At 35.4% G+C, this 14382-nt stretch overlaps 1 non-coding gene across 1 annotated transcript; it reads left to right on the forward strand.

The window, feature by feature from the left end:
- Positions 1-1365: 1365 nt before the first annotated feature.
- Positions 1366-1471, forward strand: LOC116554141. Its single transcript, XR_004270074.1, has one exon. It is a non-coding gene; the product is annotated as a U6 spliceosomal RNA (small nuclear RNA).
- The last annotated feature ends 12911 nt before the right edge of the window (positions 1472-14382 follow it).

The following is a 14382-nucleotide window of genomic DNA, read 5'->3' on the forward strand; positions in this document are numbered from 1 at the left end:
AAGACCATAGGCCAATATCATTCATGAAATACATGTAAAAGTTCTTAAGAAAAATTAGCAAATAGAATTCAGTAATATTTCAGATAAATTAAGTATATTCCATGACTAAGTGAGCTTATTTCAGGGACGTAAGGTTAGTTCAATATTTGAAAATCAATCAATGAATCCACCATTCAACAGACTAAAGAAAAATGTGACATGATCATTCCACTTGAGAATGAGCACCTGAAAAAATTCAACGCCCATTCATACCAAAAACTCTCAGAAAGCTAGATATAAAAATGAATTTCCTCATCTGGATAAAGCTACTATTACACTTAATGATGAAATATTTAATGCTTTGCCTCAAAGATCAGAAAGAAGACAAAGACATCTCCTCTTATCATTCTTATTCACTTACAGTACTGGAAGTTCTATTTAGTACAATAAAGCAAGAAAAGGAAACAATAATTAATTTATTAGAAAGAAAGAAATAAGACTAATTCTATTTGTATGTATAATTGTCTACACAGAAATTCCTAAGGAATCTACAAGCAATCTCCTAAAAATACTAAGTGAGTTCAGCAAGGTCATAGGATAGAAAATGAACATATAAAAATTGATTCTATTTCATTATACTAGTAATGACACATAAACACTAAAATTAAAAATACAATACAACTTACAATAACTCAAAAAATGAAATATTTTGGTGTAAATTCAACAAAACATAAACAGTATTTATATGCTGAAAGTTACAAAACGCTGATGAAGGAAATAAAAAAATATTGAAATAACTAGAGACACAGGCTGTGTTTAATGACTGGTAGACTCAACATATTAAAGATGTTAATTTTCCCTAAATAGATATATAGGCTTAAACCAATTCCTTTCAAAATCCCAGGCAGAATTTTTGTAGATAGGGGCAAAATATTTCTTTCTAACATTTATGTGAAAAAGGGAGAAAAATAGCTTTAAATTTTTTTAATTAAGTGAGAGAAATCAATCTATTTAATTTTAAGACTTAGCATGTAACTATAGTAATCAAAATTGTATAATACTGGTAGAAGGACAGACACATATATCAGCAGAACTGAATAGAAAATCCAGAAACAGAGCCAAACAAATATGCCTAACTGACTTTTGACGAAGGTGCAAAAGCAATTCAATGGAGGAGAAACAGCCTTTTCAATATATGGTGCTGGAGCAATTGGACATCCATAGGAAAAAAAATAAATATGAACTTCACATTTTATTACACATAAAAATTAACCCAAAATGTATTGCAGACTTAAGTGTAATTTGCAAAACTGTTTTGCATTCTATGTTAGAAAAAATATGATAAAAATTTTGGAATTGAGGTCTAGGCAAAGAGTTCTTAGATTTGTGCTCTCTTTGGCAGCACATATACTAAAATTGGAATGATACAGAGAAGATTAGCATGGCCCTAAACAAGGATGACACACATATTCATGAAGCGCTCCATAATTTTCAAAATAGACCCAGCTGAGTAATGACTCTCAGAGTTTGAAGACTGGTTCTCTGAACTGACTCAATCAGACAAACATAAAGAAAAAACATTATCTTAATGAAAAAAAAAATTTCCGAGAATTATGGGATTACATAAATAGACCAAATCTGTGACTCATTGGTGTCCCTAAATGAGAGAGAGAAAACAAGCAACTTGGAAACATATTTGAGTATATCATCCATGAAAATTTCCCCAACCTCACTAGAGAGGCTAACATTCAAATTCAAGAAAGGTAGAAAATGCCTGTGAGATTCTGTAAAAGACGACCACCCCCAAGACACATAGTCATCAGATTTTCCAAGATTGACATAAAAGGAAAAATATAAAGGAAGACAGAGAGAAGGGGAAAGTCACCTACAAAGGGAATCTTGACAGGCTAATAGTGGACTTTTCAGCAGAAATCCTGCAAGTCTACAAGAAGAGATTGGCAGGGGGTGTTATATTCAATATTCTTAAAGAAAAGAAACTCCAATAAAAAATTTCATATCCAGCCAAACTAAGCTTTTAATATAAAGATTCTTTTCAGACAAGCAAATGCTAAAGGAGATATCTGTTAGGTCTAAGGGAATTAATTACCATCTGGTCTACCTTACAAGCAATCTTTAAGGAAGTGCTAAATATGGAAATAAAAGACTGTTACTAGCCACCAGAAAAACACACAAGTGCATAGACCAATGACACTATAAAGCAACTACACAATCAAGTCTGCATAATAACCAGCTAACAACATGATGACAGGATCAAATTCACACATATCAGTATTAATCTTGAAGGTAAATGCACTAAATACTGCAATTAAAAAGCAAAGAGTGGCAAGTTGAATACAGAAGTAAGACCTAACTGTATCCTGTCTTCAAGAGACCCATCTCACATACAATGACACTATAAGCTTAAAGTAAAGGGATGGGAAAAAAAATCTACCAAGAAAATGGAAAACAGAAAAAGAAAGGAGGGGTTCCTATTCTAATTTCAGACAAAACAGACTTTAAACCAACAACAATCAAAAAGACAAGAAAATTACATAATGGTAAGAGGTTCAATTCAACAGGAAGGCCTAGCTACTCTAAATAGATATGCACCCAACACATGAGCACCCAGATTCATAAAACAAGTTCTTAGAGATCTGTGAAGAGACATAGATAACAATACAATAATAATGGGAGATGTCAACATCTCACCAACAGTAATAAACAAATCATTAAGGCAGAAAAGTAACAAAGATATTCAGGACCTGAACTCAACATGTAACCAAATAGACCTACCTGATATCTATAGAACTCTGTATTCCAAAATAGCAGAACATACATTCTTCTCATCTGCACATGGCACATACTCTAAAATTGACCATATAATCAGCCATAAAATAATTTTTAGCAAATTCAAAAAAACCCCACAAAAAACAAAAATCATACCAACCACATTCAGATCACAGTGCAATAAAATGAAAAACAGTACCAAGAAGATTACTCAAAACCATATAATTACATGGAAATTAATCTTCTCTGGAATGATTTCTGGATAAACAATGAAATTAAAGCAAAAATCAAGACATTCTCAAAAATTAATGAGAACAAAAATATAGCATACCAGAATCTCTAGGACTCAGCTAAAGCAGTATTAAGAGGAAACTTTATAGCATGAAATACCCACATTAAAAAGTTAGACAGGTCTCATATTAACAACCTAATATCACACCTTGAGGAACTAGAAAAACAAGAGCAAACCAATCTCGGAACTAACAGAAGACAAGAAATAACCAACATCAGAACTGAACTGAGAGAATGTAAGATGCTGAAAATCAGACAAAAGATCAACACCATCCTAAGGTAGTTATTTGAAAGAATAAATAAGATAGATTGCTAGCTGGACTAGCAAAGAAAAAAAGAGAGAAGATCCAAATAAACACAATCAGAAATGACAAAGGGGACATTACTGCTGACCCCACAGAAATACAAAAAAAAAAGAAAAAGAAAAAGAAAAAAATCAGAGACTATTATGAACACATGTATGCACACAAACTAGAAAACCTGCAAGAAATGGATAAATTCATGAAAATATACAACTTCCCAAACTGAACCGGGAAGAAATTCAAACCCCAAGCAGACTTATAATAAGTTCCAAAATTGAATCCCTAATAAAAAGCCTAACAACCAGAAAAATCCCACAACCAAATGGATTCACACTGAATTCTACCAGACACATAAAGAAGAGCTGGTACCATTTCTATTTAAACTCTTCCAAAAAACTGAAAAGGAGGGACTCCTCCTCAACTCATTCTATGAAGCCAGCATTATTCTGATACTGAAACCTGGCAGAGACACAACAACAACATAAACTTCAGGCCAATATGCATGATGAACACAGAAGCAGAAATCCTCCACTAAATACTAGCAAACCAAATTCAGCAGTACATCAAAAAGCTAACCCACTGCCATCAAGTAGGCTTTATCCCTGGAACGCAAGGTTGGTTCAACATACATGAACTAATGTGATTCGTCACATAAACAGAACCAAAAACAAAAACCACATGATTTCAATAGATGCAGAAAAGGCAGTCAATAAAATTCAGCATCCCTTCTTGTTAAAAACTCTCAACAAACCAGGCATTGAAGAAACATATTTAAAAAAAAAAAAGGGCTATCTATGACAAACTCACAGCTAATACCCTACGAAATGGGCAAAAGCTGGAAGTATTCCCCCTGAGAACTAGAACAAGACAAGGATGCCATCTCTCACCACTCCTATTCATCACAGTACAGGAAACACTAGCCAGACTTAGGCAAGAGAAAGAAATAAAAGGTATCCAAATAAAAAGAGAGGAAGTCAAACTATCTTTGTTTGCAAATGATATGATTCTATACTGAGAAAATCCCAGTCTCTGCCCAAAAGCTCCTAAAGCTGAAGAACAGCTTCAGCAAGTTTAAAGATAGAAAATCAATGTACAAAAATCAGTAGGATTTCTATTCTGTAATAATGTCCAAGCTGAGTGCTAAATCAAGAATGCCATCCTATTCACAATAGCCACAAAGAATACAATACCTAGGAAATGCAGTTCATCAGGGAGATGAAAGGTCTCTACAAGGAGAACTACAAAACACTGTTCAAAGAAGTCAGAGATGACAAATAAATAGAAAAATATTCCATGCTCATGGATAAGAAGAATCAATATTGCTAAAATGGCCATACTGCCCACAGCAATGTACAGATTCAATTCTATTCCTATCAAATTGCCAATGACCTTTTTCACAGAATTAGAAAAAACTATTTTAAGCTTCATATAGAACCAATATGCAGAGCCCAAATAGCTAGGACAATCCTAAGCAAAAGGAACTAGTTGAAGGCATCATATTATCTGTCTTCAAACTGTATCACAAGACTACAGTAACTAAAGCAGCATGGTACTGGCACAAAATTAGACACATAAAGCAAAGGACCAGAATAGAGAGCCCAGGAGTAAAGCTATACACCTACAACCACCTGATCTTTGACACAACTGACAGAAATTAACAATGAGGAAAGGATTCTCTATTCAATAAACTGTGCTGGGATAACTGGCTAGCCATATGCAGAAGATTGAAACTGGACTCCTTTCTTATACCATATATAAAAATCAACTCAAGAAAGATTAAAGACAAATATAAAACTGAAAATTATAAGTATCCTAGAAGAAAACCTAGGAAATACCATTCTAGACATAGGCCTTGGCAGAGATTTTATGATGAAGATGCCAAAATCAATTGTAAGAAAAACAGAAATTGACATGGGGATCTAACTAAACTAAAGAGCTTCTGAACAGCAAAAGAAACTATCCACAGAGTAAATAGACAACCCGTACAACAGGAAAAAATATTTGCACACTGTGCTTCTGACAAAGTCTACTATCTATAATCTGTAAGGTACTTAACAATCTAAAACAAAACCATTAAAAGTGGGAAAAAACATAAACAGACACTTTTCAAAAGAAAATATATACAAAGACACAAATATAAAATTCTCAACATTTCTAATCGTTAGAGGAATGCAATTTAAACCACATGAGATACTATCTTACACCATTCAGAATGGCTATTAAAATGTTAAAAAAAATATAGCAGATGCTGGCAAGGCTGCAGATAAAAGGGAGCACTTATACACTGTTGGTGAGAATGTAAGTTAGTTCAGCCATTAATTCAAGTAGTTTGGTGATTTCTCAAAGTACTTAAAATAGAACTGCCATTTGGCCCAGCAATCTCATTATTGGGTACATGCCCAAAGGAATATAAATCTTTCTACTATAAAGATATATGTGCATATATGTTCATCAAAGTACTATTCACAATAGCAAAGACGTGTAATCAACCTAAATGTCTATCAATGGTAGACTGGATAAAGAAAATGTGGTACATATATACCATAGAATACTACACAGCCATAAAAAAAGAATGAGATCATGTCCTTTGTAGCAACATATATGGAGCAGACGTCCATTTTACTAAATGAACTAACACATAACAGAAAACCAAACACCAAATGTTCTCACTTATAAGTGGGAGCTAAACATTCAGTAAACATGGACACAAAGAAGAAAATGAGAGACACAGAGGCTTAATTGTGCAGGGTAGAAGAAAGGTGAGGATTGAAAAACAGCCTATCAGGTACTATGCTAATTACCTAAGTGATGAAATCATATGTACACCATCCCTTCAACACACAATTTATCAATAGAACAAACCTGCACGTGTACCCTGAAACTGGAATAAAAGTTAAAAAAATAGTTCTTAGACTTGACAACAGAGACAAAATTCATAAAAGGAAATCTTGATAAACTGGGTTTGATCGAAATGAAAATGTTTGCTCTGCAAAAGACCATAAAGAGGCTGAAAAGACAAGCTACACTCTGGGAGAAAATACTTGCAAATCACATATCTAACAAAGGGTTAGTATCTAGGATGTATAAAGAACTCTTAAAACTGAAGAGTGAAAAAACAAATCATTGAATTAGAAAATGAACAAAAGGGATGGCGTATTTGTCCTTGTCACATCAGTTGTTTGAGAAGACTTGAATTTAGACTATAAAAAGGATATGCAGATATAAACTTTACTACACACTGGAAAGGAAGCGGAAAAAAAACAGGCTGAACTTTGGAATTCATACTCATGATGTTATTTAGAACTAAATAATCCAGAAAACATAGATGCTGGACTAATCAATTCTGAAGTAAAATATGTGTAGCCCTGAAGGTCCCAGGCCAACCTCTGTAGGTGCAGCTGGAGTCTTCCCTATATGGCATTCCCACTGTCAATCCTAGGAGAAGCCTGAACTGAAAATAGAGCCATTCTGGGGGCAGGGGCAGGGGGACTTTCATTGGAGAAGGACAACACTCCTTTCTGTGGGCCTCCTGGGAGGATTTAAACACTCCCAGACTAAGCTAGAGAGTGAGCAGTCCATTTAGCAACCCTGGGACATGGCTACAGGATGTCCTGGATGTCAGCTATTCTGTGTGGTACTTCCCAACATTACCCCTGCCCACACCCCATGTTCCATAAAGTTTTGTGGGAACGTGTAGCCTGGTTTCTACCATGTGGAATTAGGAGAGGACCCCGTTTTCACTTTGGATGAAGTAGCTAAGTGTACAAAGAGAACCTCTGTCCTCCTTACCCAAGAGTCATAGAGATGGTAAAATCATCTTTGTACATCAATGTAATGACCTCACAAAGGTCTTTACAACAGAGATAGCTGTGCGGTAGTTTCGTAGGATGCCTAAATGAAACAGCTGCTCTATCCTGCGTATACTCAAAACAGCACACGTTTGGTGCTGGAAAGTTGATGGAACCTATGAGGGAACAGGCCAGTTTCCTGCAATCAGGCTGGTCTGTGCAACTGGAGTTCATTATCACTTGGGTATTTTTTTTTTTTTTTTTGGAAAAAAAGAAAAAGAAAAAAAAAAAGAACAAGAGAAAGAAAAAAAAAAGAATGAAGGAGAGGAACAAAGAGGAAGAGGAAGAGGGAGAGAGAATGGGAGTGTTGCTTTATTGCCCAGGCTAGTATGCAGTCTAAAAATGGGTATTGAAAACCTCTTTTATACATAATTGTGCTTAATAATAGAGACAGGAAAAAATGAGGGAAAAAAATAACAAGCAGCCAACCAATATTTCATTAAAACCTGTGAGTAGGTGTGATGTGGTACTGATAAGAGTGTATATTTTGTGTATTTAAAGTGGAGAGTTCCATAAATGTTTATTAAGTTTACTTGTTCTGGATCTGAGTTCAAGTCCTGGATATCCTTGTTAATTTTCTGTCTCGTTGATCTGTTTAATATTGATGTTGAAGTCTCTCACTATTATTGTGTGGGAGTCTAAGTCTCTTTATCAGTCTTACGTGTCTGGGTGCTCCTGTGTTGGGTGCGTATATATTTAGAATCGTTAGCTCTTCTTGTTGCATTGATCCTTTTACCATTATGTAAATACACTTGGGTATTAAGAGGAAATAAGATGATATATGACAGTCATTGGTTGTTGAGACTGGGACATTTGGGTTTTACTAAGTTAAGAGAGAAGATCATTCTCCCCTTTTCAATAACACAATGTCTTTTCATTAGAAGTCTGAAATAGCAGGGTTTTTCTCTGCTGTTCCATTCCTTCGAAACCCTACTCATAATTAGCTTCCCACAACTCCTCCTAGGTTTTTTCCACCATTACTCATCAGCCTGGTCTATTTGTGTTACCGATTATGCTTTCACAATCTCCATCACTTTCACCTAGTTTATACCATCTTTTTAAAGCCTATGTTGTAGATTTTTGGGGAACATAGGTACTTCTTCCTTATTATTATTATCAAATCCTTCCAAGTTCATCTGATATATTCACAGAGGTCCTTAATCTGAGGTATGTGGCTATGAGAGTCTGTGGATAAAGTCAAGTAATCCATGAGTTTAGACAGGAAAAATGCTGCATATCTTTAATTAACCTCTCAATGAAATTTAGCATTTTCTTCTATTATTAATGTAAGAAGTAAATCACAATGAAATAAATAGAACAGCAGCTAACTTTTATATTTTAATTGTTTCAGGTATATCAAAATTCATTTATGCTCATCACTAGTTAAAATTAGATGTGGCACTAGTTCGAATGTTGGCAAATAAACACATATAACACAAATTTTAAAAATATTTTGGTAACACTTTCAATACAATTTGTGTCCTTTGTAACCTTGTATTTTTTATGAAATAATGTGTTCTTACCCATTATTCTGAGAAGGGAGCCATAGACTTAACTAAGCTGTCCAAGGAAATAATTCTACGAAATAGCAAAACAATTCTTGGAATAGCTAAAAGTCTCTACACCATAATAGTGAAAAAATTAAAAGCAACCTAAATGCCCAATAACAGAAGACTGGTGAAATAATGCAGTTGCTGAACATAATGCTGTAGAAGACTATTTAAGGGCATATGTGGAAAGATGATCATGATGTATTATGTAAAAGAAAAGTTTGTGCATAATGTGATTTTTTTTTTGTAAATCAAACACAGTAGCATATACACCTACACCTAAAAAAAAAAAAAAACAGAAAATAGATGTCAAGACACACACAAAGATGCTAAGGTAGTTATTTACAGGATGGTTGGAACTATGAGTAATCTTTTTGCTTATCTCAGTTGTAGAAATTTTCTATGAACTTGTAATTATTTTTGCAAGAAAAGTCAATAAAATTATTATGTTTAAAAGAAATGAAATCCTAAGAAAGTATTCAAAAAGATACCTAATTCTTAATTATGATCAACTATGCACTCATTCATTCAACAAATACATCTCTGTTCAATAGTCAATATTATAGGAGGAATTAATGCTATCTACAGAATTCACTATCATTATGGAAAAAGATCTGATTTTCATACCACTGATTTAGCAGCTGAATGATTAAAAGTTTTGGTTAAGCACCATTTATCAACTTTCTAGCCAATGGGACCTACAGTCAATGCTGTCTTTTGCACAAATACCAGATATTCACTCTTTTCAAAAACTGTGTCCCATCAATCAATAACTTTGACTTCAGAAAGTAATTTTCGTTTTGTTTTGCTAATTTGTATTTTTGTTTTTTGTGTCTTGTAACAAAGCAAAAATGAATAAATCCTCTCATGAAAGTCCTCCTATTAAAAACAAGCAAAATCTATTACAACTCTCTTCTGAATTTACATTCCCCATGAGAAAAACTCTTTCCTCCATAATTGTGTCATATTTTAAATAAAGTTGAATAATTCTGAATCATAATGTCACTGGAAAAAATATTCAGTTATTTTATTTTTACATCTGGGTATTAGGAATTCCAAAATGCTACTGGGATAAATATGCCTATCATACTTACATGTTAACAACATCAGATTAGCTGGAAAAAAAATGTATTAGGTTTTAAGAACGCTCCTAAGTGAAGATTTTGTGACTTTAAAATACAACTCTTCTAAAATTAGACATTCATCTAATATGCAAGATAAAGTAATTGGCCTGATATCATTGGTTGTATTCACAAAAGCACCAGCATTTACATATGAAATGAATGTCATCCCCTCTGAACAGTAACCTTGGGAGACCTCAGAATAGCTTCAGTGACATATCCCTTTGCTCAGAACAATTTTAGGACCTCTCTTTCAGAGCTGTCTTTAGGCTGTTTCATTTTATTCTAAACAAATATCTTTAAAGGTTACCAAACTTTGCCCCTTAAAGTTTGATTTTTCTCCTCAATAATTAAAAGCATCCTAGGAGATGGAGCCCTGGGGGCATCAGGGAGAAAAAAGTGGACATAACAGTAGATTGGAGGATGTACTGTGACACTTTATATTAGGGGTAATATTCAACATACTCAACAATAGCTAAGGCAGAACACAGAGCAGCCAGAACTGGTGGGATTGGAGCAGGGACCTGGAGGACCTTAACCCAGATCCACCTATTAACTCTACAGCAGTTGGATTATGAGGTATTTGAAATGTTCTAGGTGGTCCCACAGGGGAAACTGTAGCAGTGGGGATGAATGGACAATTTGGAGTTTCTGAGCTGTGACATTTACCAACCAATAAAGGAGAATATGAGTTTTTAATATCCACTGAATATTGGTCTTTTCAAAAAGTAAAGCAGCCACTGCTGTTCCTGTGTGGCTCCTGAAGGCACTGCCCAAGAGTCGTTTGAAAGGGTCGAGCAACAGCAGCAATATTGGAATTAATGTGCAGGATCCCAGGATAACTATTTTGGAGGGTACTATTTAGCTAAATATTTATTCTCTAAACTTATTAGAAACAGGCTCTATTCCTTTTTCATTTTCCTGCACTGGCACCAAACACACTTAGCATATAGTTGCTAAATAGTTGAGTGAATGGCATGTTTGTTAAATAAAAATAACTTCAAAGTCAAATCTCATATTTAAGACTTTAAAAATTATTTTTATTTTTATTATATTAGGAAAATAATTCATTTTATTGCAGATAATTCCAAAATCTCTTTGAAGAGACTAATTCACCAATATTCCTGACTCAAAAATACTTTGGATATCTGCCTACCTTCCTCTGGAAAGCAGTCCTTTTCAATGCTGTTTTCATTATTACCTGACTTGAAAAGCCACAAGTAGATGTGAATCTGCATTTAACTCCTTTAAGTTCCTATTATTTCTAGCCAAAAAGAACCTTCCTTTATGGTTTTATAGTAGGTCAGACTTAAGGTTTTCCCAAGCTGGGGCTAACATACTTTGGTTCTGGCCAACATTTATCAAGCTGAAGGTGTCTAGTGCTAAGCATTTAATAAGTCATTTACTTCTAACAACGCCTTTACAGTTGAGGAAACTAAGCCACAGAGGAACTAAGCAATTTCCCCATATTATATAGCTAGTAAGTGATGAAGATATGTTTTGAATGCAATTAGATTCCATTGCTGAGCACCCTTGATCGACACAGTATAATAAGGAGCAGGAGCTTGTTTTCAATCAATAGGTAGAAATGGAAGGTTATCCTGTATCTAAAAAGTACCTTAGAGCTCCCATTACACTGACTGTCTGTTTATTGAACACATATGATGTTCCAGGTACTATTCTAGGTTCTGGGAAGGCAAATAAGGGACACAATCTCTTTCTGGTTGGCAGACATAGCACCTAGAAACTTACTCTAGTGTTCTAGGGTAACTTTTCCCCTACTCCAAATGGGGAAAAACTGACTTCCCCCGTGTTCAGTTTGAATTCTGGATTCTGAGGAATTGCCACCTTTGATGAATTTCAAAATTCATCCTACTGCTTTCTTCCTTCTGGATTCCCCTGGGGCAATATTTCATCTCCTTTGACATTCTGTCCTTCTAAGGATAATAACAGAGAAAGGAGAAGGTGGAGGATGGGGGAGAAGCACATGAATGATTTGGAGTGCAGGTATCATGCAAACATTCCATTAACATGGGCAGTTTTGTCCTGTTACTGCAGGGTTACCTCATAGAAAGCTGCTGTTCAGAGCTGGTGCCCCCAGGCTAACTTTTATATACAAATATTATGTTATCGAAGGCATTTGAAGTCATACAGTGGCCTTATTTATCATAATTAGGAACAATAGTAACAGTAACTGAACTTTGTACCTTCCTACACTGATTAAGTTGTACTTTAAAGTGAGGTTAATAAATAGCCAAAGAGAAGGCTACCAAAGAACTAAAGCTGGAATGGTAAACCGTACTAAATGCCCAAAGAAGCTGAGACAGAAACATATTTTTTCACCATAAAATTATGTAACATGTGTTGAAAGGTTGGTCTGCTGTGTAGGTGGAGTTAGTGACCCCATCCCATCCCTGCTCCGCTAAGATTTCAAGGTAAAATAAGAGTTTGCTAACAACAGCAAAATACAGTTATATCCTCTTTTCTCTGAAAACCAAAACTCCCAATATTTAAAGTCATCCTAATGTTCTCAATTACTTATTTTTAAATTTATTTTCTGATTGTATAATATGTGGCCTTATATTTTTTTTTGGAACAAAATTCATTATGTATTTTAAATAGAAGCAAACAGACCAAAAATACAGATACATCAAGGATTAGGAGATTCTGCCCCTTCACCTAAAGATTTGGTCTATTTAAAACTACAACTTCCTTTGGAAGAAATCATGTTTTAAGTTGTGCTCAGTCACTTTCACTTTAGTGTGAAGGAGTACTTGAATCTTTTTGAAGAACAGGTTTTTAGAAGATAGAAAGTGAGATTTGCCATCCTTTTTTGAGAAGCAAATGTTTCCAGTCCTTTCCTTTGTTCTTTTTCCTTATTCTTGGTCCAAGAACAGGACTGCTTTAACTTAACAAACACCAGTCTTTCTTTCTCAAAATGAAATGATGAGGTACATCCATCTTCTATCTAATGAGAGAGAAATCATACTTATATCTCAAATTTAAAGAGAATCTCTCCTGCACACTCCTTTATCATACTCAAGAAAAAATAACCAAGTTGACCATCCTATAGTCACATAACCCATGAGAATAAAATGCCAAAGGGTTTTTATCAAAGAGATTACAGAAAACCAGTCCCTTTGGCTCATGGAGTATGTCTGGTTTTTCTTTAAACCTTCACCTCTTCTGTGTTTAAGTCATCAGACCAGTAAGACACGATGCTCAAAGCTTAAAATTTTAAGTCTAAGAATGATATGAAACATGCAAAATGGATATTACAGCACACAATTGTGCTCTGGGGAAGCTATGATGTAATATCCTGAAAAACAAATTCAAGTCATAAAAATGTAGTTTACTGACCCCTGGAGAGAATTGTATCCACAGGTCCGGGAACGATGTCTTGTCAGACACCCTCACTCCACGTCTGAGCCCTTTTGCTCTATGTGGTTTTTCCCTCGGGGATCATTATTGGGCTTCATAATGATTAGTTTGTGTATGAAAAAGGAAAGTTGAGGACTATAATTTCATACATACTTAGAAAAAATCATATAAAGAAAATTCAGTAGCGAGACACGTAATCTCCTGGAGCCTGCTGTGACCATGAGGATACCTGTGAGAAGGACAGGCTGATAAATGAATGAGGAGGCGAGCCACGTGGAAGAAAGCTTTGTCTCCCTGCAGCTTAGAGAGTGCTGCTTTCCTGGTCTCCACTTCAGAACGACGTAAGTATCCACAGAGAAGCAGACAGCAGCTATTAAAGCAAATATGTATGAGACTGTCCAAGTTAGAAATTCACCAACAAAGAGAGGGAAAAAGGGAAGGGGTATATTTCTTTTAATTTTTGCAACTATTTACTTATAGAGATACTGATTAATAACAGCCTAAGTGAGAGGTACACCAAAGCAAAGTGGAGCTGAAAATGAGGTTCAGAGGTAAAACTAGATTGAGCATGGAGGGGACAGAGAAAGGAGGAGACCCCAGGAGGCAGGACGTGTGATCAGTCCCTCAGCTCACCTCTGCAAAGGCTGCCTTCTCTACAGATTGCCAAGTCCTCTCACCTGGAGAGATGGCATTGCCTAAAGAAGGGAAAAAAGCCTGTCTAAATTCTAGGTTGGGCCAGTGTGGTGATTCATGCCTATAATCACAACACTTTGGGAGGCCAAGGCAGGCAGCTAGCTCGAGCTCAGGAGTTCGACACCAGCCTGGGAAGTACGGTGAGACGCCAATCTCTACAAAAAAATTACAAAAATTAGCCAAGTGTGGTGGTGCACACTTGTGGTCCCAGCTACTTGAGAGGTTGAGGTGGGAGGATCACTTGAGTCCAGAAGGTTGAGGCTGCAGTGAGCTGTGATCCTGCCACTGTACTCCAGCCTGGGTGACAAAGCAAGACTCTGTCACATACACATCAAAAACTGTCTAGGTTGACCCCTTACCTGAAGCCAATTATTTAATGTCCCTGTGCCTCAGTTTTCTCATCTGTGAAGGGGATAGCAATAGGACATGC

This window comes from Sapajus apella, unplaced genomic scaffold (assembly GCF_009761245.1).
Source record: "Sapajus apella isolate SASKATOON/1434 unplaced genomic scaffold, GSC_monkey_1.0 scaffold1, whole genome shotgun sequence".
NCBI lineage: Eukaryota > Metazoa > Chordata > Mammalia > Primates > Cebidae > Sapajus > Sapajus apella.